This window comes from Camelus dromedarius, chromosome 5 (assembly GCF_036321535.1).
Source record: "Camelus dromedarius isolate mCamDro1 chromosome 5, mCamDro1.pat, whole genome shotgun sequence".
Classification (NCBI taxonomy): domain Eukaryota; kingdom Metazoa; phylum Chordata; class Mammalia; order Artiodactyla; family Camelidae; genus Camelus; species Camelus dromedarius.
Window position 1 is genome coordinate 65,486,102 of NC_087440.1, and position 25,494 is coordinate 65,511,595.

At 40.5% G+C, this 25,494-nt stretch overlaps 1 long non-coding RNA gene and 1 other non-coding gene across 2 annotated transcripts; both read right to left on the bottom strand.

Moving 5' to 3' along the window:
• Positions 1-6,469: 6,469 nt before the first annotated feature.
• Positions 6,470-24,710, bottom strand: LOC135321322 (uncharacterized). Its single transcript, XR_010381021.1, has 3 exons — positions 23,280-24,710; positions 9,563-9,628; positions 6,470-6,746 (listed from the first exon to the last, which is right to left on the bottom strand). It is a non-coding gene; the product is annotated as an uncharacterized LOC135321322 (long non-coding RNA).
• Positions 23,896-23,969, bottom strand: TRNAV-AAC (transfer RNA valine (anticodon AAC)). Its single transcript has one exon. It is a non-coding gene; the product is annotated as a tRNA-Val (tRNA).
• Positions 24,711-25,494: the final 784 nt, after the last annotated feature.

The following is a 25,494-nucleotide window of genomic DNA, read 5'->3' on the forward strand; positions in this document are numbered from 1 at the left end:
ACACACACACACACACACCCCCTATGTTTTAAATTCTTTTTCCTGAGGCTACATAAATCCTATTGTAAGCCTTGTCAGTACCCCTCCTGCCTCTCATCATTGCCACCTAGTTTCTGGGAATTGTAATGCTTATAAGGGTGCACTTGGGTGCCATCTTAGAAGTCCCTGTGCATCCTCTTTAGGTCTGATTTGCAAGGCACTGCTGCTAGTGGTGGGTCCCCCTAGCACAGGACTTTCCATTTGGAGTCCTCAAATCCCTGGGTTAGAAATGGGAGGAGTGTTCCCAATGCGTTCACCCAGGAAAAGCATCAGAGCCTGATTAAAATATTATGTTTCCTTGCTTTGGGCTCAAATTATCTTCCCATATCATGCTGATTGGAAGCCCTGGCAGTTGAATGCCTTTGGTTAATTAAAATGCAAAAATAAATCAATGGTTACTTATTAAATGCATTTTTCCTCAATAAACCTCTCAAATATGAGATTTCTACAGAAAACCCTTGGCCATATTCTGGTGATGGCATGGTCAGGGACCCTGGACAGGACAGAATCAATGGAGGGTGGCGGCAGGACCACTTTAGCCAATACATATTCAGGCCTTGGGGTTCAGGCTAAAACTGAGATGCTGTGGCTATTCTGATGGGAAGGGCAGGCCTCTGTACTCTGAGGAAGGCAGGAGGCCACACCCACAGAACCTGTGCCCCAAACTAGGCCAGGACTAAAGTCTGAGGTGAGGGGTGGGAACTGACTTACAGGGAAACCATCATGGTAGAGTCTTTGCCTTAATAGACGTGATTATATTAATAGATAACATCTCTGAGCTCCCACCATATACCAAGCATTTGACATACTTTCTCTTGCTAAATTCTTCCAACAGTCTTAAGAATTAGGTACTAATAGCCCCAGAAGGACTATCTTCATTTATTCATTTAAGAATATTGATTGAACTCCCACCACATGCTCAGTCCTTTTTGGAAGCAAAAGCCAATGCAGTCCCTGCCTCACAGAGTTTACAGTCTAGTAGGGGAGATCACTATTCCTTGGATAATACACAAATCAACACATTTGGCCACATGCCAGGTTGAGGTATTTCAGACAGCCCCTCTCTTGCCACCATAAAAAAATGCTGCATAAAACATAAGTAAAACACTTGAAAATGCACAGCCAAGCTCAAAAGAAAGAAAGGAAAATTCTGAGATTCCAGAGATAGTGCAAGAACTCAAAGCCAGAATGAGGAGTGAGAGCTAAGCCTATGACTCATGGGGTTTTTGACTAGATAAAGGCCCTAAGTCCATTCTAAAGGCCCTTTCAAAGATAGGAGGCAGCCCTAGGCTGTTTGAGGCAAAAGAGCTGGAATGTATGCCTCTGAACTTACCCTTTTAAGGCTTAGAGTTTTAAAGAGAAAACTAGTCAGGGAAAAAGGAGGCTGGGAAAACTCTACCAATCAAGCCTGCAGAAAGAGCAACACAATTTCCTCACTATCCTGGGCTTCGGGGGGAGAAAAGTTCCTGTGAAAGACGGCCGGTCCAGGCCTGTCCCTCGTGGAGGGGAGAGGTGGACTGCTCCCACTGCACCCCCTTCCTTGGTGTGCCACTGATCCCAGGACTCTTGTGCCAAAAAGTTAACATAAAAGTTAGTCCAGTGATATATTTATATAATTGAATACTACTCAGTGACAAAAAAGAATAAAATGATGCCATTTGCAGCAACATGGATGGACATGGAGATTGTCATTCTAAGTAAAGTAAGCCAGAAAGAGAAAGAAAAATACCGTATGATAACACTCATACGTAGAATCTAAAAAAAAAAAAAAAAGAAAGAAAGAAAGAAAAAAGAGGATCCTAATGAACTCACCTACAAAACAGAAGCAGATCTGCAGACATAGTAAACAATCTTATGGTTACTAGGGGAAAGGGGGTGGGAAGGGATAAATTTGGGAGTTCGAGATTTGTAAATGTTAACTACTGTACATAAAAATAGATAGAGGGGGAAGATATAGCTCAATGGTAGAGCATATCCTTAGCATGCATGAGGTCCTGGGTTCGATCCCCAGTACCTCCATTAAATAAATAAAAATAAACCTAATTGCTCTCACCCAAAAACCCACACAAACAAAAAAATTTTGGGGAAGGGATAGACTGGGATTTCAAAATTGTAGAATAGAGAAACAAGATTATACTGTATAGCACAGGGAATCACAGAGGAAAAAATGTGATAATGAGTGTGTATATGTCCATGTATGACTGAAAAATTGTGCTGAACACTAGAATTTGACACAACATTGTAAAATGATTATAAATCAATAAAAAATGTTTAAATAAATATATAAATAAACAAAATAGATAAAAAACAAGTATCTTCTGTATAGCACAGGGAACTATATTCAATATCTTCTAGTAACCATTAATGAAAAAATATGAAAATGAATATATGTATATATTATGCATGGCTGGGATATTATGCTGTACACCAGCAGCTGACACATCGTAACTGACTATAGTTCAATTAAAAGAAAAAAGTTAGTCCAGAACTTAGGGCCCTGACAGAAGAAAAATCCAAAATACTCTGTAAGTTTATTTTCATAGACATCCCACAACAAAACAACTCCCACTGAAGTGAGTTCCCAATCAAAAATTTCAAACCACAGATGAAAACAAACTACCATAAGAAATAACCAGTAAATACAAAAACATTTAAAAAATAAAAACTACAGAAGAGTCCATCCCCTAAGAAGTGGAAATAATAGAAAAAATCTGGAAACATAAAAAAAAATTTTAAATGACTAAAGAATTTTTTAAAGAGAAGTAATAATAAAGAATAGGATAATATGAAACAAATTAATGGAACACAAGCCAAGTCAAAGTTTTAGAAATAAAAAATATGGTGTTAATAAATTATTTATTAAAATTGATAGTTTGAACAGCAGAAGAAGACACAGCTGAAGAGACATTTAGCAAGCTGGATATCTCTGAAAAAAAATCACTCTGCCAGTAGTACAGCCAAGAAAAAGAAGAGAATAAAAAACATGGGAAAATATGGAAGCAACCATGGGTAACAGATATAGAGGGAAAAAAATGACAAGATCTTGCACACCTTAGCTAGCATACCCAGGAGAATAAAGACAGAATGGGAGAGGAGCAATATCTGAAGAAGTAACAGCTGGGAATTGATCAAAATTGAAGAAAAACCTAAATCTTCAGATTGAACAAGCACCCAGAGTCCTGAGTAAAACTAACATAAATTCACACCTTAGGCACACGTGGAAAATGTGGAGAACAGCAAAACTAAGCACATAGTACTAGAGAGTGTCATAGTTTTATGAAGGAGAGATTCACAGTCCTAGAATAGCATGTAAGTAAGAAGTGGGGGAGCCAAGGGGGTGCTGATCTTTCCTAGAGGTCAGGAAGAGTGTCATGGTTAATTTTATGTGTCAACTTGGCTACACTATGGTACCCAGCTGTTTGGTCAAATACCAGCTTAGATGTTGGGGTGAAGGCATTTTTTAGGTGTGATTAACATTTATAATCAGTGGATTTTAAGTAAAGCCGATAACATTTCATAATATGGGTGGGCCTCATCCAATTAGTTGATGGTTTTACAAGCAAAGGCTGAGAGTTCAGAAAAAAGAACGCTGCCTCAAGACTGCAACAGGAACTTGACCGAGTGTCCGATCTGCTGCCCTGTTGACTGCAGACTCAAGACTGCAACATGAACTCTCACTGGAATTTCCAGTTGGCCTACCTGCCTTGTGAATTTCAGACTTGTCAGCCCCTACAACCATGTGAGCTAATTCCTTAAAATCTCCATATATACCCATAGAGACAGAGACAGAGACAGAGATAGAGATAGAGATATTCTGTTTCTCTGGGGATCCCTGACTCATACAGACAGTTTTCTCAGGCAGGTGAGGCCCTTGAGTGAGGGTTGAAGGCTGAGGCATTAACTATGCAGAAGAGAGGGAAGGAGGGAGAGGAGAGCTTTGCAGAGGGAAAGGATGGCTCAGGCCCAGGCCATGGGTCTGGGGACAGATGAGGGCCAGATCACACCAAGCCTTCAAAGTATTTGGGGCTTTTTCCTAGAAGCAGCTGGAAGTTGGTGTCGGGTTATAAGTGGGGGATGTCCATGGTTACAGAGCAGACGTGCCTGGGCTGGGGTCTTAACTAGGGGTCCCTGCCACAGAGTCCATGCTCTTCCCACAGCACCACCCTTCTCCCGCAGAAACCAGTTGGGGACGTTTGTGGTATCCATCTGTCCAGCATGTATTCTGCCCTTCTGAAAGCAGCACACAGATTTCCTTTTTAGGGGGAATCTCTCTCCTTGTGGCAGTCTTGGTGGGGTTGGCATTCCAGCTCCCTCCCTCAGGACTTTGAGTTCAGAGTGGTTGGGGGAGAGGGTATAGCTCAGTGGTAGAGTATGTGCTTAACAAATGTATGAGGTCCTGGGTTCACTCCCCAGTTCCTTCATTAAAATAAGTAGATAAATAAATAAACCTAATTACCTCCCTTCTCCCACCCCAAATCAAACAAAAAATTATTAAAAAAAAAAAAAGAAAAAAAAGATACACACAGCTGGAGCTCTTTGCCATGCACACAGCTGGCACTGCCCCACAGGACCTGCCACAGGTCTGCTTTATTCCTGTTCATTTTTATTTATAATTTTTGGGGAGTGGGGCAGAGGTAATTAGGCTTATTTTTAGAAGAAGGACTGGGGATTGGACCCAGGACCTCATGTATACTAAGCATGCACTCTACCACTTGAGCTATATACCCTGCCTTTACACCCCTCTCTTCAAAGTGAGGAAGCCTCTTTAGCCCGAAGAATTCATGAGTGTATTTGCCGCTGTGAGGACTAAATGAGACAGTGGGGAGCGGAGATCTAGAGCTGGCCTGAGTGCCCTGCATGCATGATGCATCTGGACGTAGTGAAACAGGACCAGGTCCTAGGCCCTGGGAGCACACTGCCCTTGACCAGTACCCACCTGACACCTCCGCAGCCTGGGGTTGGGGCCAGATTCCTGAGAGAATAGCTCTTAGAAAAGTGGGACAGGAGCTCCTGGGCAGCAGGCAGGGATCCGGTTTTAATGTCTTCAGCCTCTAGTATCGTGTCTGGTCCAAAATGCAAGGGCGTAGGGGACAGAAGAAGGACAGAGAGAGGAGCTTCCTTATGTTCTATCCCTGAGAAGACTGAAAACACCAGGATGCAGCCTGAATGTGCCAGAATTATTTAAATATCAAAATGCTTCCTTGCTGGTTGGTAAGTAGTCCCCGTCCTGAGCTCCCCAAGCACCCTCAATGCTCTGGCCAGCCCGTCCTTCCCCAGGGGCCCTCCCACACCCCCAGAACCCTACCTCAGCCCTTCAAATTGAAGGCAGTTCTGTTTGACCTGTGCCCTTGTGTGCCAGTTGCTCTGTCACCCTGCTCATGGGCTTTCCGTACACAAGATACCAGCTGCTTCCTGGCTGAGGGGTTTGGCATGGGAATTGGCAAAAGAACTGCTTAGCTAAGACTACAGGGGTCAACCTGTTTCATAACAGCCACGGTGAAATCTGGTGGCACTTGGCATCACTGCCTGGGTTCTCATGTGCAGGGAATGACTAGCATAGGGCTTTTGCGGGTACCATCCTATCTGAACTATGGTGGAAAAACCCTTGACCTGGGTCCTGCTCTAGTTCTGAATATCTTAGCTGTGTGACCTTGAGCAATTTACCCAACCTCTGTGAGCTCCTGAAAAACATCCCTTGCACAAGGTTGCCAGGGAGATGGGCATTTTGAAAACTTAGGAGCTCAGTCCCCCATCTCAAGGTCCTGTGCTAAATCCAGACCTGTAAATATAGCATCTGAGGACCTGCCCCCGCCTGCTGGCTCCTACTGTTCCCAGAAGTACTCCCAGTCCTTGGTGATGGTTACCAGGATGCCGGCTGTAACCAGGTGCTCCCTTGGCCAAGAAGAGTCTTCCCCCGCTCCTCTGCTCCTCTGAGGGCCTGTGGATAATAATCAGGAAGTGACTGGAGGGCTGGTGGCCCACATGACTTTTCTCTTTCCTACCTGTTTCCTGGTGATCGGGGCTCATTGCCAGGGTGGGGGGTCCCCTCCCACTATGACTTAGCACTCTGTAGACAGTCTAGACTTCCTCTGGCCCCATTCCACCCTGACCAACACTCGCACACATTACACAGTCAGACACAGTCAGGAACACGTACGCTTCCCCATGTTCAGGCATACACTCACATATTCACACACACATATACACACACACACACACCCCTACACTCACCTATGCACCCACATTTACACACACACTCATACATATTCATGCACACTTGCCCATGCTCACCCACCCACACCTTCAGACACACAGACATGCTCACACACATACACACATATAACCCCAGGAACCTGTAAAAAGTGCAGTACATGAAATAGTTTAAGGTTGTTCACACATTTTACAAAACTTTCAATAGTTAGGGGTTTATTTTAATATGTAATAGAGAAAAATGATAAACCTATCAAACTAGGGATTTCATAGCAAAGATTGTTGAGGACAAAGCTAAAGAGGGTAGGACAAGACTGAAGTAAAAGGGAGTCATTGGCTTTAAAGGGAAATGTTGAGTAAATCATGGCAAGTCGTGTTAATGATCCCCAAAAGCCCTTGGAAACATGGTGGTGATGGGAGCAGAGGGTGGGGGGCTCTGCATGGAGCATGTTGGGAGAGGGGGCAGGCCAGCCATGGAGGGAGACACAAGGATCCTCCTGGAAAGAGAGAGAAGTTTATCAATTTTTTTCTTTTATGGATATTGCTTTCTGTGCCCTGTCTAAAAAACCTTTGCCTGCTCCAAGCTTGTTAAGATAGTCCCCTATGTTTTCTTCCAGAAGCTTTAGAGTTTTAGCTTTTATGTTTAGGTTTGTGACACATTTTGAACTGATTTTTGTGCATGGTACAAGACAGGGGTCAAGGTTCGTTTTTTTTCCATATAAGCGACTTGTTCCAGCACAACTTGTTGATACCACTTTCCTTTACCCATTGAATTGCCTTGATGTCTTTTTCAAATGTAATTGACTGTATTTTGTGTGGATCTGTTTCTGGACTCTCCTGTTTCATCGATGTATTTGTTTATCCCTTGCCAATACCACACTGTCTTGATTATCTTAAGTCTTCAAATCAGGTAGTGTAAATTCTACCTGATTTTTTCTTCTTTAAGACTATTTTGGCTATTATAGGTCCTTTGTATTTCTACACAAACTTTGGAATCAGCTTGTCCTGAAGGGATTTTTTTAAAAACATTTTTTTATTGAGTTATAGTCATTTTACAATGTGTCAAATTCCAGTGTAGAGCACAATTTTTCAGTTATACATGAACATACATATATTCACTGTCACTTTTTTTTTTGCTGTGAGCTACCACAAGAGCTTGTATATATTTCCCTGTGCTATACAGTATAATCTTATTTATCTATTCTACATATGCCTGTCAGTATCTACAAATCGTGAACTCCCAGTCTGTCCCTTCCCACCCCTTCCCCCTTGGCAACAACAAGTTTGTATTCTATGTCTATGAGTCTGTTTCTGTTTTGTATTTATTATTATTATTATTATTTTAGATTCCACATATGAGCGATCTCATATGGTATTTTTCTTTCTCTTTTTGGCTTACTTCACTTAGAATGACATTCTCCAGGAACATCCATGTTGCTGCAAATGGTGTTATGTTGTCAGTTTTTATGGCTGAATAGTATTCCATAGTATAAATATACCACATCTTCTTTATCCAGTCATCTGTTGATGGATATTTAGGCTGTTTCCAAGTCTTGGCTATTGTAAATAGTGCTGCTATGAATATTGGGGTGCAGGTGTCATTTTGAAGTAGGGTTTCTTCTGGATATATGCTCAGGAGCAGGATTCCTGGGTCATATGGTAAGTCTATTCCTAGTCCTGATGGGATTTTATTTTTTAATTTAAAAAAATTTTTGTTGTTGCGGGGGGGAGGTAATTAGGTTTATTTATTTATTTATTTTTAGAGGAGGTACTGGGGATTGAACCCAGGACCTCATGCATGTTAAGTATGCACTCTACCACTTGAGCTATACCCTCCCTACCCCATAGCATTTTGATTGAAGTGCACTGAATCTATTGCATTGGATTTGAGGAACACTGACATCTTTACGATATTCATTCTTTCAATCCATGAACATAGTGTATCATTCTACTTACTTGGTTCTTTAATTGTTCTCAGCAATGTGCTGTTGTTTCTAGTATACAGGTCTTACACATCTTTCATTTAAATTATTCCTAGGTATTTTATGTCTCTCTCACTCTCTCTCTATCTATATATATTTTGTGCATTTTAAAAATGACCAAAATGCTAAATGGCATTGTGTTATGGACCTCATTCTGTTTCTTAGTTTTTACTCTCCAGCCTATTTTTAAGATTGATCTATATCGCTCTGTGTACATTTAGTTCACTATTTGTAACTGTTGCATTGTACTCCTGGTTGATATTCGGTGTTTGCCCCTTTGGATTTACTATCCATCTTCCTCCTTCCTGCTCTGTGCTCCCTTGCCTTCCAAATTCCAGTTGGATTGGCCAACTGTGGGGCGGGGCACTATCAGGAGATCAGAGGGCAGGAAGAGAGAGGTCAGGGTATTTGCTCCCTGGCTCCTTCCTTGCTAGTCCAGTCGGTCAGTAGCTGCATTCCTCCACGTAGGCCACAGCTTTTGTCAGGTGACCCTCCCTTAGAGCTCCAGTTCCGGTTGATTTAGGCTGTTCTCTCCATTTGCCCTCTTGTTAGATCCTGGGGCTTTACCATTGCTTATTTGTTTCCCCAAACCATGCCCATACCTTATAAACAGTTTTTTCCTTAAACTATCTTCAGTCACCCCTTTTGAGCCTGCATCTAGTTCCTGCAGGGCCCCAGTTGATACATAAGCTATGGTGTACATCAACCACGCTTTACTTATTCATTCCATCGGGATGGACCTGCAGGTGTTCTACACCTTTCTTAAACATTGCGACATTGAACCGCTTCATGCAGTTTTATGCAAACTTATGCAGCAGTTTGAGAATTTATAGGATACTTGCCCAGAAGCAGGTCCTAGGTAGGCCTCTACCTCATTTGACTAGACACTGTGTGGTTCTGCTTCAGAGTAACAACATCAGCTTATCTGCTCACCCAAAGTTCATGGGAGTTCCTGGTTAAGGACATCGATACCAAGACTGGCCATCACCCAGGTTTCTAATTTTGCAAGTTTATTAGGTGTAAAAGGAGGTCCCATTGTTGTTTTAATTTGCATTTCTCTGATTACTCATGAGTTTAAACATCTCTTCAGATGCTTTTTAGCTTTTGGATTTCCTCTTTTGCAAATTCCCTGTTTGTACTCCATCATTTTCCTCGGGAACTATTTAAAATTTAAGGCACCATGCAGGCAGCAGTGGGCAAGCCTGGCCTTTGGGCAGTCTGTTTGCAACCTTTACACGTGGCAGAGGTTTCCCTTACTTTTCCTCTACCCCTTACTCCCAGTGGATCTCCCCTTTGCTGCCTGACCCTCTCCCCTGCCCCTCAGCACTGACCTTACCAGTACAGCTTCAGCCCCTTGATGGAAAGTCTCTCAATCTCACACATTCAGCCTTTTTCATCTATAAAAGGGAAATTGGCATAATTACCATGAGTAGCTCGTTTATTCACTTAAATGAGCTGGAAACTCGGCAGGTCTCCGGGTTACAGAGACATGCCCTTGAGAAGCTTGTAGACAAGCATAATCCCATGAAGCTCACCCCACGAAGGCAGTCCGGGCTAAGAGCTTGGGGGGTACAGAGAGGTCATTGTAAGATAAAATATGTGAAATCATTTTGAATAATAAAGAGAATTTCTAGCATTTAAGCACTTGGAGTGTGCCAGGCACCATAGCAACTGCTTCGTGTACATTGTTCTATGTAATCCTCACAACAGCCCTATAGTAGTGGTTCTGAAAGTGTAGTTTGCTGGCCCCTGGGGGTCCCAAGACCCTTTCAAAGGATCCTGCAAGGTTAAAAGTATTTTCATTATAATACTAAGATATTGTTTTCTTTTTTACTGTGTAGACATTTGCACTGATGGTGCAAAAGCTACGGCGAGCAAGACTGCTGATGCCTTAGCAGGAATCAAGGCAGTGGCACCAAAACGCCAAACTGTAGTAATGGTCATTGTGTTCCCTACCACCACACATCCGCAGGAAAAAAGTTCCTGTTGCAATGAAGAATGTCCTTGATGAAGCAGTAAACATTATTCTAAAATTAAAATAAAATTTTTTATTTTTAATTTTTTTGGGGGGAGAGGTCATTAGATGTTTATTTATTTATTTATTTATTTTAATGGAGGTACTGGGGATTGAACCCAGGCCCTCCTGCATGCTAAGCACGTGCTCTACCACTTGAGCTATACCCTTCCCCCATAAACATTATTAATTTTATTAAATCTCCCACGATTACGTGTCTTTTGACCATTCTATGTGACAAAATGGGAAGTACCCAGAAAGCACATCTACTGCGTTTCAAGTCCAAGCATTGTCTCAGGGAAAAGTACTCAAGGGACTTCTGTACTTGTGAGCTAGACTAGCCATCTTTTTCGTGGAACATCATTTTTATTTGAAAGAATGCCTGACAGACAAATCATGGTTATTCATGCTTGGATGTTTGGCAGACATTTTGTTAAAAATAGACAAAAAGAGCCTGCCACTTCAAGGAGAACAACAGTATGACAGAATTTTGAAAAACTGGTATCTGCCACTGTGAGCTAGACAGTCTCCTCATGCTTTCCTCAGACTTTTCTGATGAAAGTGGCGGTGAGATCAGCCATGTGATCTTTCTAGGTTGGTAATGAAATGTGTCAACTTTTGGAAAATTTGCATATTCAATAAGAAATGCTCTCCAGATGACTAATGCACAAAGTTACAAAGTCATGCACAGGAAAAAGATCCACTGAAAGTATAAGATAGACCCATGGATTTTAATATGACAGGCTATGAAATGAGTATTGAATAGTTCAGATTTCATGTTGCAGTTGACCATTAAGAAACTACTGCTTGTTGATTTTTTGGTATAGTGTTGATGAAGAATATCCACAATAATTTGAAAGGGCCACTAAAATACTTCTTCCTTTTCCAACTACATATTTGCATAAGGTTAGATTGTCTTCATATATTTTAACCAAAAGTACATATCCCAACAGCATGAATGTAGGACAAATGTAGAGAATCCAGCTATCTTCTATAAAAAAGATTTGCAAAAAATGTAGAAGAATATTGTCCTTCTCAGGAAAGGTTTTGTTTTTTCAAAGTACAAATAAGTCTTTTTTAAATTGAAGTACAGTTGATTTAAATGTGTTAGTTTCATGTGTACAGCAAAGTGTTATACATGTACATAGATATATTCTTTTTCAGAGTCTTTTCCATTATAGGTTATTACAAGATATTGAAATAGTTCCCTGTGCTATACCAAATAACATTTAAAAATAAAAATAACCATGTTAACATGTAGTGGGTTGAATACTTTTTAAATGTATTTTATTTTATTATTTTTTATTGAAGTACTGTTGATTTTCAGTATTAAATTAGTTTCGGGTGTACAACATGGCTATCGTTATTTTTAAATGAATAAATAAAGATGTTCTAATTTCTCAGTTTTAATGTTTAATATGGTAAGTCTATGGATACATAAATATATAGCTACAAATAATACAGTAAATATATGGATGAATAAGTATATACCTATAACCTGCACAAATAAAAGTTCTTTGTGGTCTTTATACTCCCTGTTCATATTGTTGTTTTCCTTGAAGTGGCAGGTCCTGAGACCAAAATGTTTGAGAACTGCTGCCTTAGACGTAAAGTTATTAACCAAAATCTGTACCTGAGGAAACGGAGGTTTAGAGATTAAATCACTTGCCCGGTCACATAGTCCCTGGGCGGTGACACCAAAAGCCAAGCTCTGCTCACTGCACCATGCAGGGCTGCACTGCCACATGTCAGCAAACAGGGGAAAGGCCTCCCACAGCACAGAGAGATCTAAGAGGCATGTCTGTTGGCTCTAAAGAGACAGCAAGCACATCTGAGTTGGGGTGAGGGATCCGCACAAGGAACTGGGGAAAGCTTCTAAGAACAAGTGACAACCGAACTGGGATTTGAAAGAGTAGAATGTTGACAGTTCAAAAATTATGGGAAGACTCCACAAAATCAGTTTGTTTTATCTCAACAAAACCCAGACCTGGGATCCACGAGGACAACCTGATGGACTTTGGGTATTTAAAGGTGCGATGTGCTCCAGCTCCAACTCTGGATGTTCAAGTCATGCCTCTGGCTGATATAAACTGTCTCCTTCCATGTGCCTAGGCTCACAGCTTACTAGTGCAGCCTTTCTGCACAGGTTATTCAATTTGATCTCTATGAAAGCTTTGGGTGGGAGGCTAGGCAAGTCTCACCATTCCCATTTTACAGAAGAGGAAGTTGAGGCCCCAAAAGACTAAGTAAGAAACTGATCATTGTGGTGCACTCCAGTGTGGGGACTGGTGACTATGAGACAGGGGTGGGGGGATAGTTAGTTTTACTTTATATCCTTTTGTGCCTTTTGACTGTTACACATGGGCATGAATTAATGATTCAAACAAACACATTAAATGGTTTTTGTAAACGAGGTCAAGTAACTTTCCAAAGGTCACAGAGCTAATAAGTGATGGAACACTGGGATTCCAGCTCTAATCATTGGGTTCCAGAACCACATCTTAGCCATAATACTTTCTGGCCTCCTAGAATATGTTATTTTCCAGCTTTAAAAACTGTGAAGCATGGACATAAATGAAAATATTTTGTTATTATAAATAGTAGCACTGTATAGAGGACCTTTTGAGAGGCTGAAACTTGGGCCTGTCAGGAGCTGCTTTTGTCTAATTTATGGTGGTAAGTTAAGCCAGTTAAAAGGGGAGAGGGTTAAAAAAAGAACATTTAAAAAGAAAAAGAAAAAAAAGAGGCGGGGGAGGGTAAAGCTCAGTGGTAGAGTGCATGCTTAGCATGCACTAGGTCCTGGGTTCAATCCTCAATACCTCCATTAAAAATAAATAAGTGCATACATACATAAATTTTATTTATTCAAGGAGAGTTTGGTCATCTTATGGAGTTAAGGAGACAGAGATCAGAGTTTGGGGGAGTCCGAAGTATCTAAAATTGCAGGGCAGTATTCAAGAGAGGAGGGAGCTGCACAGAGGAAGATTTCTGAAAATCTACGTGGGGATCCCCTAGAGTCTTTGACTGAATACCAAACTGCATGCTGAGATAAAACTCCATGAGACTGAGCAAAAACAATTTCTGAGGAAAGAACGATTATGGAGGAGCTATAAATAAAACAACTCCTAGAGCTTATAAAGGGCCTACAATAGTTAAGCTACCCTTTAGCCACAGTGGAGAAAACTTGCTAAAGACATGGGCGTTCAGTGGAGACCCTAAAAGACCCACATCTTAGACGTGGAGTTATCTTAGCCCTGGAATAAAGGCTACTGTAATCCATCCCTAAAAAAGCTTAAAAACAAGCCTTGAAAAGATTGAACTAATAATCTGTATGTAACTTCATTGCCTGTGTGAGAAAGAGTTCATCACTCTTTAAAGGAATGAAATGAAATTCAGCACTCTATAATGTAAAATTTATATGTGGAATGCAATTTTAAAAATTAACATATGTACTCAGAGGCAGGAAACTATGACCCATAATAAGGAGAAAAGTCAGACCATAGAAACATATCCAGAAATGACAGAGATGATGGGGTTAGTAGGTAAGATATTAAGACAGCTGTTATAAATATACTCAGTGTGCTCAGGGACATAAAGGAAAACATGAACACGATGAGGTGAGGAATGAAAGGTATGTCAAAAGAAACAAGTCAGGCTTCCAGAGATAAAAAATATGACATTTGAAATAAAAAATTACACTGGATGGGATTAACAGCAATTTAGACATTGCAGAAGAAAAGACCAGAGCAATAGAAACTATTCAAAATGAAGCAAAGTGAGGAAAAAAAAAAAAAAAAAAAGACTAAAAATTGATAGAGCCTCAGTAACCTGCAAGGACAATATCAAGAGGTCTAACGTACATGTAACTGGAGCCCCAGAAGGAAGGGAGAAGAACAGCAAAATATTTGGAAAACATCACCAAAAACCAGTGATAAAAAGAAAATCTTAAAAGTAGTCAAAGATAAAGGGTAGCCAAAGATTAAATATGTATATATCATACATTTCTCTCATTTTCCCACCTCTTTAAAAGAAAATTGATTATTTAAAGCAAAAACAATAGCAGTATATTGTATAATTTATAATACTTAAAGAATGAGGATTGGGAAAAAATAGAAGTATAGTATCTTAAAAGTTCTTATATTATACATGAAGTGATACAGTATTAACTGAAGGTAGATGGTGATAAATTAAAGTTTCATATTGTAAATGGTAGAGCAGCCATTTTAAAATGAAGCAAAAATACATAGCTAATTAAGTAATAATGGAGGTAGTATCAAATAGTAGAAATAATCAGAAAGGAGGCAGGAAAATACACAAAGAAAAGTATAAAACATATAGCAAGATGGTACTTAACCCTAAGTATATTGATATAAATAGTCTAAGTATTCCAATTAAAAGGCAGAGATTGTCATTTTACTGAAAAAGAGGAAGGATCCCACTTTAAATGTAAAGTTACAGATATGTTAAAACAATGGGAAAAGACATACCATACAAACACTAATCAAAAGAAAGCTGAATTGTGATCATGGTTTCATGAGTTCATACACAGTATGTCAAAACTTATTTCCAAATTGTATATTCTAAATATGTGCAGTTTATTATATGTAAATTATACTTCAACAAAGTTGTTAAATTAAAATAAAGCTTAAAAAATAAAGAACACTGAAGCAATTCTTTTAATATCAGACAAAGTAGACTTCAGAATAACAAATATTACTGGGGTAAAGAAGGACACTTCAAAATGATAAGGGGGCTCAGTTCATCAAGAAGACCTAACAATCCTAGATGTATGTGCATCTAATATCAAAGCTTTAAAACACATATCAAAAGCTGAAAGAAGTTAAGGGAGAAAATAACAAATCCATACTTACAGTTAGAGATTTTAATATTCCTCTCAGTCAACAATAGAACAAGCAAAAAATAAGTGAGAATATAGGATAACTTGATCTCATTGATACACAATATACTCCACTTAGCAGCATTATATAAGTTCCTTTCAAATGCACATAAAACATTCAACAAGATAGGTCATATTTTGGGCCATAATATAGTCTCAATAAATGTAGTGATTGAAATCAATCAGAGTACGTTCTCTGACCACAACAGATTTCACCTAGACACCAATATCAGAAAGATTTTTGGGAAAATCTTCAAATATTTAGAAAATAACAACATACTTCTAAATAATCCATAGGTCAAAAAAGAAAACCCATGGGACATGAGAAAATAATGGGAGCAGAATGAACATAGCATATCAAAATTTGTGGGATGTAGTGAATGCAATGCATAAAATGAAATTCATAGCATCAAATGCTTAATTAGAAAAATAGAAAGATCTCAAATCAATGAACTAAGCTTGCACCTTAAGAACCTAGAAAAAGAAGTGCAAATTAACCTAAATAGAATAAGGGAAACAATAATGTAGAAATTAATGAAATAGCAAATGGACAAACAATGGAGAAAATCAATGAAATCAAAAGCTGGATCTTTGTGAAGATAAATGAAATTTATAAACAACCAGAGAGATTGATCAAGAAAAAAGAAAGGACACAAATTATTTCTACCAGGAATGAAGTTAAAGACATCACTGCAGATCTTACAGATACTAAAAGAGAATAAGCTAATATTATGAACAAATTTATGTCAATAGGTTTGACAAGTCAGACATATCGTACAAATTCCTTGCAAGACACAAAATACCAAAGCTAATTCAAGAAACAATAGAAATTTGAATAGCTCAATATCTACTAAAGAAACTGAATTTGTGGTTTAAAATCTTCCTGCAGAAGTGCAGGACTTGTATATTGAAAACCACAAAATATTGTTGAAAAAAATTTAAAAAGACCCAAATAAATGGAAAGTTATCCCATGTTCACCAATTGAAAGAGTTAATATTGTTAAGATTGCAATACTCCTCAAATAGATCTATAGATTTAGTACAATCCCTATCAAAATTCCACTGACCTTTTTTGCAGAAATGCACAAACTGACCCTAAAACTCATATGGAAATGCAAGAAACCCAGAATAGCCAAAGCAATTTTGAAAAAGAAGAACAAAGTTGGAGGACTAACACTTTCTGATTTCAAAACTACAAAGCTACCATAAGCAAATCAATGTGGTACTGACAAAGGGTATAGATATAGATCAATGAAACACAGCTGAGAGTCCAGAAATAAACTCATACATCTATGGGCAGTTGATTTTCTATAAGGTTGTCAAACCATTCAATGAGGGAAAGAACAGTCTTTACAACAAATGGTGCTGGTACAACTGGATATCCACATAAGAAAGAATGAAATTGGATCCTTACCTCACACTATTTTAAAAAATTAACTCAAAATGGATCAAAGATCTAAATGTAAGCTAAAACTATAAAACTCCTGAATGCAAATGTTTGTGACCTTGAATTGTTTAAGCTCAAATGCTCACAAGCAATCAAAGGGAAAAAAAAAATTAGACTATTACACATCAAAGGACACTAACAAAAAGTGAAATGAAAATCCACAGAATGGGATAATGTATCTGCAAATCATGTGTCTGATACTCTTAAACTCAACAATAAAAAGACAAACACCCTGGGGGGAGGGTATATCTCAGTGGTAGAGCATGTGCTTAGCATGCATGAACTCCTGGGTTCACTTCCCAGTACTTCTGTTAAAAAAAAAAAATCTATCTAATTACCGCCCCCCCCCCCAAAAAGACAAACAACCTAATTTAAAAATGGGCAAAAGATTTGAATAGACATTTCTCCAAAGAAGATATAAAAATGGCCAATGTCATTAATTATTAGGGAAATACAACTCAAAAGCACGAGATACTGCATCACACCTATTAGAATGAATATAATACTTTTTTTTAAAGAGAGAGAGAAAATGGAAAATAATGAGTGTTGGCAAGAATATGAAAAATTCAGAAGCCTCATACATTGCTGGTAAAATGGTGCATGTGGTCAGTTTGGAAAATATTCTGGCAGTTTCTCAAGAAGTTGAACATAAGAGTTACCATATGACCTAGTAGTTCCACACTTAGGTATTTACCCCAGAGAACTGAAAACATATGTTTACACAAAAACTTGTACATGAATATTCATAGTGGGATTATTTGTAATACCCCAAAAGTGGAAATAACCCAAGTTTCCATCAACTGCTGAATAGATAAACAAAATGTGGTATATCTATACAATGGAATATTACCCAGCATTAAAAAGGAATAAGAGGGAGGGTATAGCTCAAGTGGTAGAGTGCATGCTTAGCATACACAAAGTCCTAGGTTCAATCCTCAGTGCCTCCTCTAAAAATAAATAAATAAGTAAACTTAACTACCTCCCCCTAAAAAATAAATTTAAAAAATACATTTAAAAAAAAAGAATGAAGTACTGATACATGACACACACATATAAACCTTGAAAATATTATGCTAAGTGAAAGAAACAAGACAGAAAAGGCCACATATTGTATTATTTAATTTATATGAAGTGTTCAGAATAGGCTAATCCATACAAAAAGAAAGTAGATTAGCAGTTAACAGGCGTTGGAGGAAAGAGGAAACTGAGAGGTGTGGGGCTTCTTTTTGGGGTGATGGAAACATTCTGGAATTAGGTAGTGGGAATGGTTGCACGATGCTGTGAGTGTGGTAAAAACCCAGTGAGTTATACATTTTAAAGTGGTTTAAATGGTGAATTTTATGTTATGTGGAATTTATCTCAATATAAAAAAATTTTAAGTAAATTGATTAAAAAATATCTTCCCATTAAAAAAAATTCCAGGTCCAGATGGTTTCAGTAGTAAATTCTATCTAACGCTTAAGGAAGAAATAGAATCAATTCTACACAAACTGAGAAAATGGAAAAATAAACGGGAGGGGACACTTCCCAGCTCATATTTTGAGGCCGGCACTACCCTGATACTCAAATCAGAAAAAAGATTTAATTATAAGATTGCAAGAAAAGAAATGAATCCCTAATGAACATAGACCCTTAACAAAATTTTAGCAAATTAAATCTAGCAATAGATAGAAAAGGAAATGAGGCATGATCAAATCAGGTTTATCCAGGAATCAAAGGTTTGTTTACCACTTCAAAATTAATCAATGTAATTTACCACACTAGCACAACTGGAAAAAAAAAAACTGTATGATCATCTCATTAGAGTTATAAAAACTTCTGACAAAATTCAAAAGCCGTTCAGTAAATATGAAATAGATAGAAACTTTCTTAACTTGATAAAGGACATCTATGAAAAATCTTCAACTAACGTAATACTTAATGGTGAAAGACTGAATGTTTTCCCCAAGAATTGGTAAAGGGCAAAAATGACTGCCTCACCACTTCTTTTCAACATTGTACTGGAGGTCCTTGACAGGGCAATAAGGAAAGTAAAACAAATAAAAGGCATACAGATTGAAAAGCAAACTATCTTTATTCAAAGAAAACATGATTGTCAATTTTGGAAGTCCTAAGGCACCTACAAAAAGCTATCAAAACTAATAGATGAGTTTGGCAAGGTCACATGTTACAAAGTCAATATGTAAAAATCAAATGAATTTCTATGTACTAGCAATAAATAGTTAGAAATGAAATTATAAAAATACCATTTACAATAACACAAAAACTTGATTTCTCAGGGATAAGTTTAACAAAATATGTGAGAAACTCTATACAGGAAACTACAAAATATTCTTACAAAAATTTTAAGAAGGCCCAATTAAATAGACATTAAATGGACAGATCTACCATGTTTATGGATTGAAAAACTCAATATTAAGATATCAGGTCACCTCAAATTAGGCAATTGTTCAAAGCAATCTTAAAAAGATGTCAGTTGGTTTTTTTTTTTTTTTTTTGGTAGAAATTGACAGGCTGACTCTAAAATGCATGTGGAAATAGAAAGTGCCTAGAAAAACCAAAATAATTGTATAAAAGAAGAACAAATACTTACCTTATCCGATTTCTAGATTTATTACAAAGCTACATAATCAAGACAATGTGGTATTGCTATAAAGATTGACATATAAGTGGGGAGGGTATACCTCAAGCAGTAGACTGCATGCTTAGCATGCACGAGGTCCTGGGTTCAATCCCCAATACCTCCTCTAAAATCAAATCAAATTAATTACCTCCCCGTGGGCCCCCTCCCCCAAATTGACATATAGATCAATGGAATATTATAGAATCCAAAAATACACCAATAGTCAGTTAACTTTTCTACAGAAGTGCCAAGGTTATTTCATGGAGAAATATGTTTTCAACAAATGGTGCTGGAACAACTTGATAACTATATAAAAACAACTAACTTCAAATCTCACCTCACACTTTCTACAAAAGTTAACTCAGAATGAATCCTAGAAATACTATTGATTTTTGTATATTGACTTTGTATCATGTGACCTTGCTAAATTTACTTGTTAGTTTTGGCTCAGGAGATGGTCACTCAGGTCAGGGGAAAGTAGGGTGGGGGTCATGTGGGAGGCTAGCTAATTTAGATCAGGTAGTCAAGGAAGACCTCCTGGGAGAGGTGACATATGAATAGATTTAAAAGAAGCAGGGAAGCCAGGCATGGAGCTCTTCGGGAGGGGGAATTGGTATCTCCCAGGGCTGCCCAGAATTTGTACTCACAGCAATGGTGGCAGCAGATGCAGGGGCTGAGCCCCGGTCCACCTCTCAAAACAGCCTGAGAGGAGAGGCTTCTTTGGGGCAGGGACAATGTAGGCTGTAACTCTGGACACCACGATTAATTCAGGTAGCAGGCTGACTGCCTAGGGAAGTGAGTGCCTATTATCTGGCTGGAGTGGTGCCTGGAAAGTCATTCGTCACTTCCCTACAATGACAACACATCAGCACACTGGCTGGGGGCCCAGTAGCCTCCCTCATGTCTACTGGGACAGAGCATGTGTAACAATACGATACTTGACACATTCATTCACTTATTTGCCATCTGTGTCATGAAAACATGAGCTCCATGGAGACAGGGATCCTCAAAGAACAAGCAGGTGACCCCAGTTTCCAGGTGATCTGGCAAGCCCTCCACATCGCTCCAACCCTGTGAGTACCCAGGATTCCTGGGGAGGAAGTTGAAGTGCAGGGCCAGATAGCCAGGCAAAGAGGTGGTTCAGGCTCTGGGAAAATACTTGAGCCGGGGGTGATTCATAATTCCCACCCCACACAGTGAAACTGGAAACTAGGTTGCATATACTTTAGTTGACTTAATTTTCACAAATGCCCTAAAAGGTAGATTATACTCTCACCGTTTCTGGATGAGGCAGCCCCAGCTCGGAGTTGAGACAAACTTGGTCGCATAGCTGATAGGTGGCAAAGCTGCTTCTCTCCAGGGCCCAGCCTCTTTCTTTCTACCTTGCTACCCTCCATGATGCTTGGCAGAATAAGCTTTAGAATGGGGCTCAAAGCCATGGATGGTTGTTATGGTGATGGGGTGGGGTGACAAAGGTGAGCTCCAATGGGTGTCCTGAGTGGCTGCTGGTGCCTGTTAGACACCAGGAGCTCATGGGCAGGCGAGGAGACTTGGGTCAGCTCCTGCTTCACTCAGGCAGCCATCTTGCCTTAGAAACACTGAGAATCACACAGATCCTCAGATCTGGCCAAAGGTCCCAGGCTCAAGGGCAAATTGATTCAAGTGGAGGGATAGTCCTGCAACAAAGGGGAACATTAGCCAAGGGCCTTGCTTGGAGCGCCTGTGAGGGGTAACAGCACACCTAGTGAGTCATCAGATATAAAGCACCTGGTACTGTGTCTGACACGTAGTAGGTGCTCAATCTCTAGTTGCTATTATTCTAATAAAGACAATCTCCTATGCAACAATTAAACTGGAAGCTGAATTTCCTTCTGGACTGAGAGTTGGAGAGCTCTCCAGGGCCAGGGCTGTGGGAACGAGATGAAATTTGCTCCTAATGGGGGTTCTGTGGAAGCTCAGCAAGTAGTTCTATCAAATTAGCAGGCCCAACAGACACGAGGGAGCAGATTTCTTCCTGAGCCTGGGCCTGCCATCTCTCGCCCCTTGGAAATCAGATTACCAGAAGGGCAGGGCCAGGGAGGAAACTGAAGTAACACGATTACCAGCCCCAGCTTGTCCATCTCAGCCTGGGAACACGGCAGGGAGGAGGGGAAGGCAGAGGGGAGTCAGAACCTCTTTCAGGAAGTTATGAATCCAAGAGAATGGACAGGATGAGCCCTTCCCTGCTGCAGGAACCTGTCTCCACCATCCCATGCTGGGATTGCTGTTCCCACGGGCGCCAACAACAGAGGCCTCTGTCCTCCCTTGGAGATCAGTGTGGTAATTCCTTTTATAGCTATGATGCTATTCAGCCTCGGCTTGAAGCTCCCTGGTAATGGAGTATTTGTTACTTATCGAGGTGTTCTATTCCATTATTGATTCAAAAGCAGCCAACTGTAGGCAAACCCAGTGATACTGGGTCTTAGATTTGCCACAAACTAGATGTAGAGCTGTGGTGGGCTTTGGCCCCAGTTTCCTCACCTGTAGGTGAGACCTGTGGCCCTGTGTGAGGCTTTGTGTTCATGTTCTTGTGGTCCTTCCCAGCTCTCCTATTGTGAGGCAAGTTGTGATCTCCTAGGTGGACCCTGATGCACCAAAGCCCATCAGCCCAACGTCAAGCCTCCTGCCATCAGGGCCTCAGGCACTGACATGGGCATTGCCCTGGCCCTGTTGGTCCAGGCAGATCCACCCTTGCAGACATTCCTTCAGTGACTGCGGGAGGCTGCTCCTGCCCTAGCCCCAGGTGGGAACAACGCAGTGTGTTTCTCTGACTGATGATGATGGCCACCTCACCACATGGAGGCAGCCGGCCTGAGACAAAGCAGACACCCATGGGGGGCGGGGCTGAGAGAACGGCAGAGAAGGAGATGGAGCCCTGATAAATCTTAAGGCCACTCTATCCCAGAATTTTTCAGTTATGTTGGGAGCCAAAATATCACCATCACTGTTCCATGCAGTTTGAGCTGCATTTTCTGTCACTTGCCACCACCAGCCTCCTCATGGGCAGAGACTTCTTTCAGGCTTAGGAGTGTTAAGATTCCTGATAAGAAATTGGCTTCTCTGCATTTCCATCCAGTGATGGTTGGTCCAGAGATGTACCCACTCTGTTTCCACAGGAAGGAGACTGGGAATCTGCTGAAGGTTTTGCTCACCTCTCACCTAGGTCGGTAAGCAGGCGAGATAGGAATTTTTCTTGGCCATACAGTAGAGCCATCCACAGAAAATGATTCAGAGGACGAGGAGAGGTGTCCCAACACCTCAGCCCATTACTGAGACACTATATTCCCTTTATCTGCTGCAGCCAGTTTAAACTGAGTTTCTGTCACTTGTACCCTAACTCCCTGACTCCTAAAACCATTCCATCCATCCTTGTTTCCTAGCACTCACCACTGTATGGCACATAACAGACGCTCAATTAAGATTATGACTTTATCCCAGGTTTTGGCACCAAAACCAAAAACCAAACCAAAAAAAACACGGGGGGAGGGTATAGCTCAGCAGCAGAGCACATGCCTAGCACATGTGAGGTCCTGGGTTCAACCTCCAGCACCTCCATTAAGTAAATAAATATATAGAGAAACCTAATTACCCACCCCACACAAACAAATAAAAACAAACCAAAAATCCCCCACAAACAAACAAACAAAAAATCCCCCAAAGATTATGACTTTACTTCCCATGATCTGGCGCCTTCTACCTACCTTCTAATTTTGCCAAATTCAAGGTTGTAACAAGAATACAAGTGGTTGTCTCTGTGGAGGAGCAGGTTAGATTTTTGGCAGACAGATTCAGCAAACATCTCCCAAGTACTTGGTATGTGTTAGGTACAATGCTAGGCATTTTCACATACATTGCTTCATTTACTACCCCAAACTGCTCTAGTTAATTTTATGCCAATTTCCCAGAGAAAGTAACTGAGGCTCAGAGAAGTTAAGTATCGTTTTAAAGTCACCCAGCTAATATTGACAAAGCCAGAAAGGAAAGATGTGTCTTCTTAGAGTCACAGTGCTGACCCATGATAAACTTACAATTGGTTAACAGAACACAGAAGGTCCTGAATGTTCTTTTCAACTTCTGCTGTGAGAAAACCTTCCGCACTGGCTGGCAGTGACCCTTTTGAGCAGTGGAGGAAGTGGTCTGCCGGTTGCTAGTCAGTCCTGCCCTGAAGTCGGCTTTGAGTCAGTTCCAGGGAGCCTTTGGTCGGGGCCGTAGGCAAATGTGCACATTTGAGGGCAATGGCCCTTGGGCAGGGTTAAGGTAGGTGAACGTCACCCAGTTCCAACACAAAAGGAGAAGAACAAAGAGGAAGGACCCCAGGGCAACCACTTGGGCATACTCTCCCTGACCTGTTTATCTTTTTAAATGTCTTGAGATAATTCACAGAGCATAAAACTCACCCATTTAAAGTGTACAACAATAGTTTTTAGTATCTTCAGAGTTGTACAACCATCACTACTATCTAAGTTCAGAACATTTTCATCACCCCAAAAAGAAACCTTATACTCATTAGCAGTGACTCCCTATTTTCTCTCAAACTTCCCCTCCCCCCAGCGCTAGGAAACCTTAATCTACTTTCTGTTTCTTTCTTTTTTTCCTTTGGGTGGGGGTGGGTGGGTGGGTAATTAGGTTTATTTATTTATTTACTGGAGGTACTGGGGATTGAACCCAGGACCTTGTGCATGTTAAGCACGCGCTCTACCACTGAGCTATACCCTTCCCACTGTTTCCTTAGATTTGCCTATTTTGGACACTTTATAAAAATGGAATCACACAATATGTGGTCTTTTGTGACTGACTTCTTTCAGTTAGCATATTGTTTCCAAAGGTCTTCCGTGCTGCAGCACAAATCAGTACTTCATTCCTGTTTATGGCCAAATAATACCCCTTTGTATATGGATAGACCAGAGTTTATGTGTCTATTCATCAGCTGATGGACATTTGAGTTGTTTCCACTTTCTGGGTATTAAGAATAATCCTGCTATGAACCTTTGTGTACAAATTTTTATGTGGTCCCCTCTCCTCCCAGTTTATTTTTCTATTCATCTCTGTTCTCCACTCTCCTGTTCCTTCCTGCATGGGTAGCGGTTCCAGTCTACGTAATGTGGATCTTTTGTTTTATGTGTTTATGATAAATGTGTATTTCTCTCCTGTGCATGCATTTTAAATTTCCACACGTGACATTATGTGACAGTTCTAGACTGTGCTTTCCTCACTCAGCACTGCGCTGTGAGGATCCATCTAGTTGCAGTGACCAGCACATCTGATTCACTATGCCAACTCCGGTGGGCCATGGAGGGTGGGCTGCTGTCACGTTTTGCACCTCCACTCCCACAGGGATGAATACTTTCTTGCCCTAGTTCCCCGGCACCATGCACAAACCCATAGTGGATATCTGGTACATGTCCCCTTCAGGACCTGGGTGAGGATGTCCAGAATGTATATCCAGGAGAGGACTGCTGGGACAGAGAACGTGTGCATACTTACTTTGACGAGCGCCAGGCTGTGAACAGTCTCCTCTGCTGGCAGGCAACAAGACTGGGGCCAAAAGGAGGAGTTGGAATTGTTCTTTTCATCCATTTTTCCCCACACAGAAGTAACAGCCAAAACATACACTCACTATCCCGGTCAGCAAAGCCTCAGGACACCAGTACTGAGACGCGCTGTGCTCACTGAAGGACAGAGATGCATCTTTTCATTTCATGTCTCACATCACTTTGTCAAGTTTCTGGAACACTGATTCCATTTAAACATCCTCATCTCATAATGTTAGGTTGCTCTTTACTCCTTGTGGATAAAAAGTCTGAAGGAAAACTACTGTTCCAAACACTTTCTTTTGTTCTTGGGATGCAAAGATCTTTGACCCTATACTGAACATTTTTGTGTTTTGCAATGGGGGAGGAGGAGCTGGGAGGGAACCTGGCTCCTAAAACCCTGCCCAGTGCGAGGAGTGCCAAGGAACTGGGAAGAAAAGGGAGGATTCAAGTGATCAGCTGGGAATACTTCCTTCTGATTTCTGGCGACCACCTAGAGAGAGACTGAAATCCTTATGGATAGTGGAATCTGCAAAATTTCTTCCCTTCCTACATTTTTGGAGGATAAACCATCCGGGCAAAGTTCAGGGTTAACACATCACTGTGGGTCTCCTGGTGGGGGGTGGTTTCTTTTTAAGGGACTCACTCAGAGCTTACCCTCCATCCCCACAGCCCAGGGCGCCTCTTCTCACACAGCAGATGAGAGTCATCA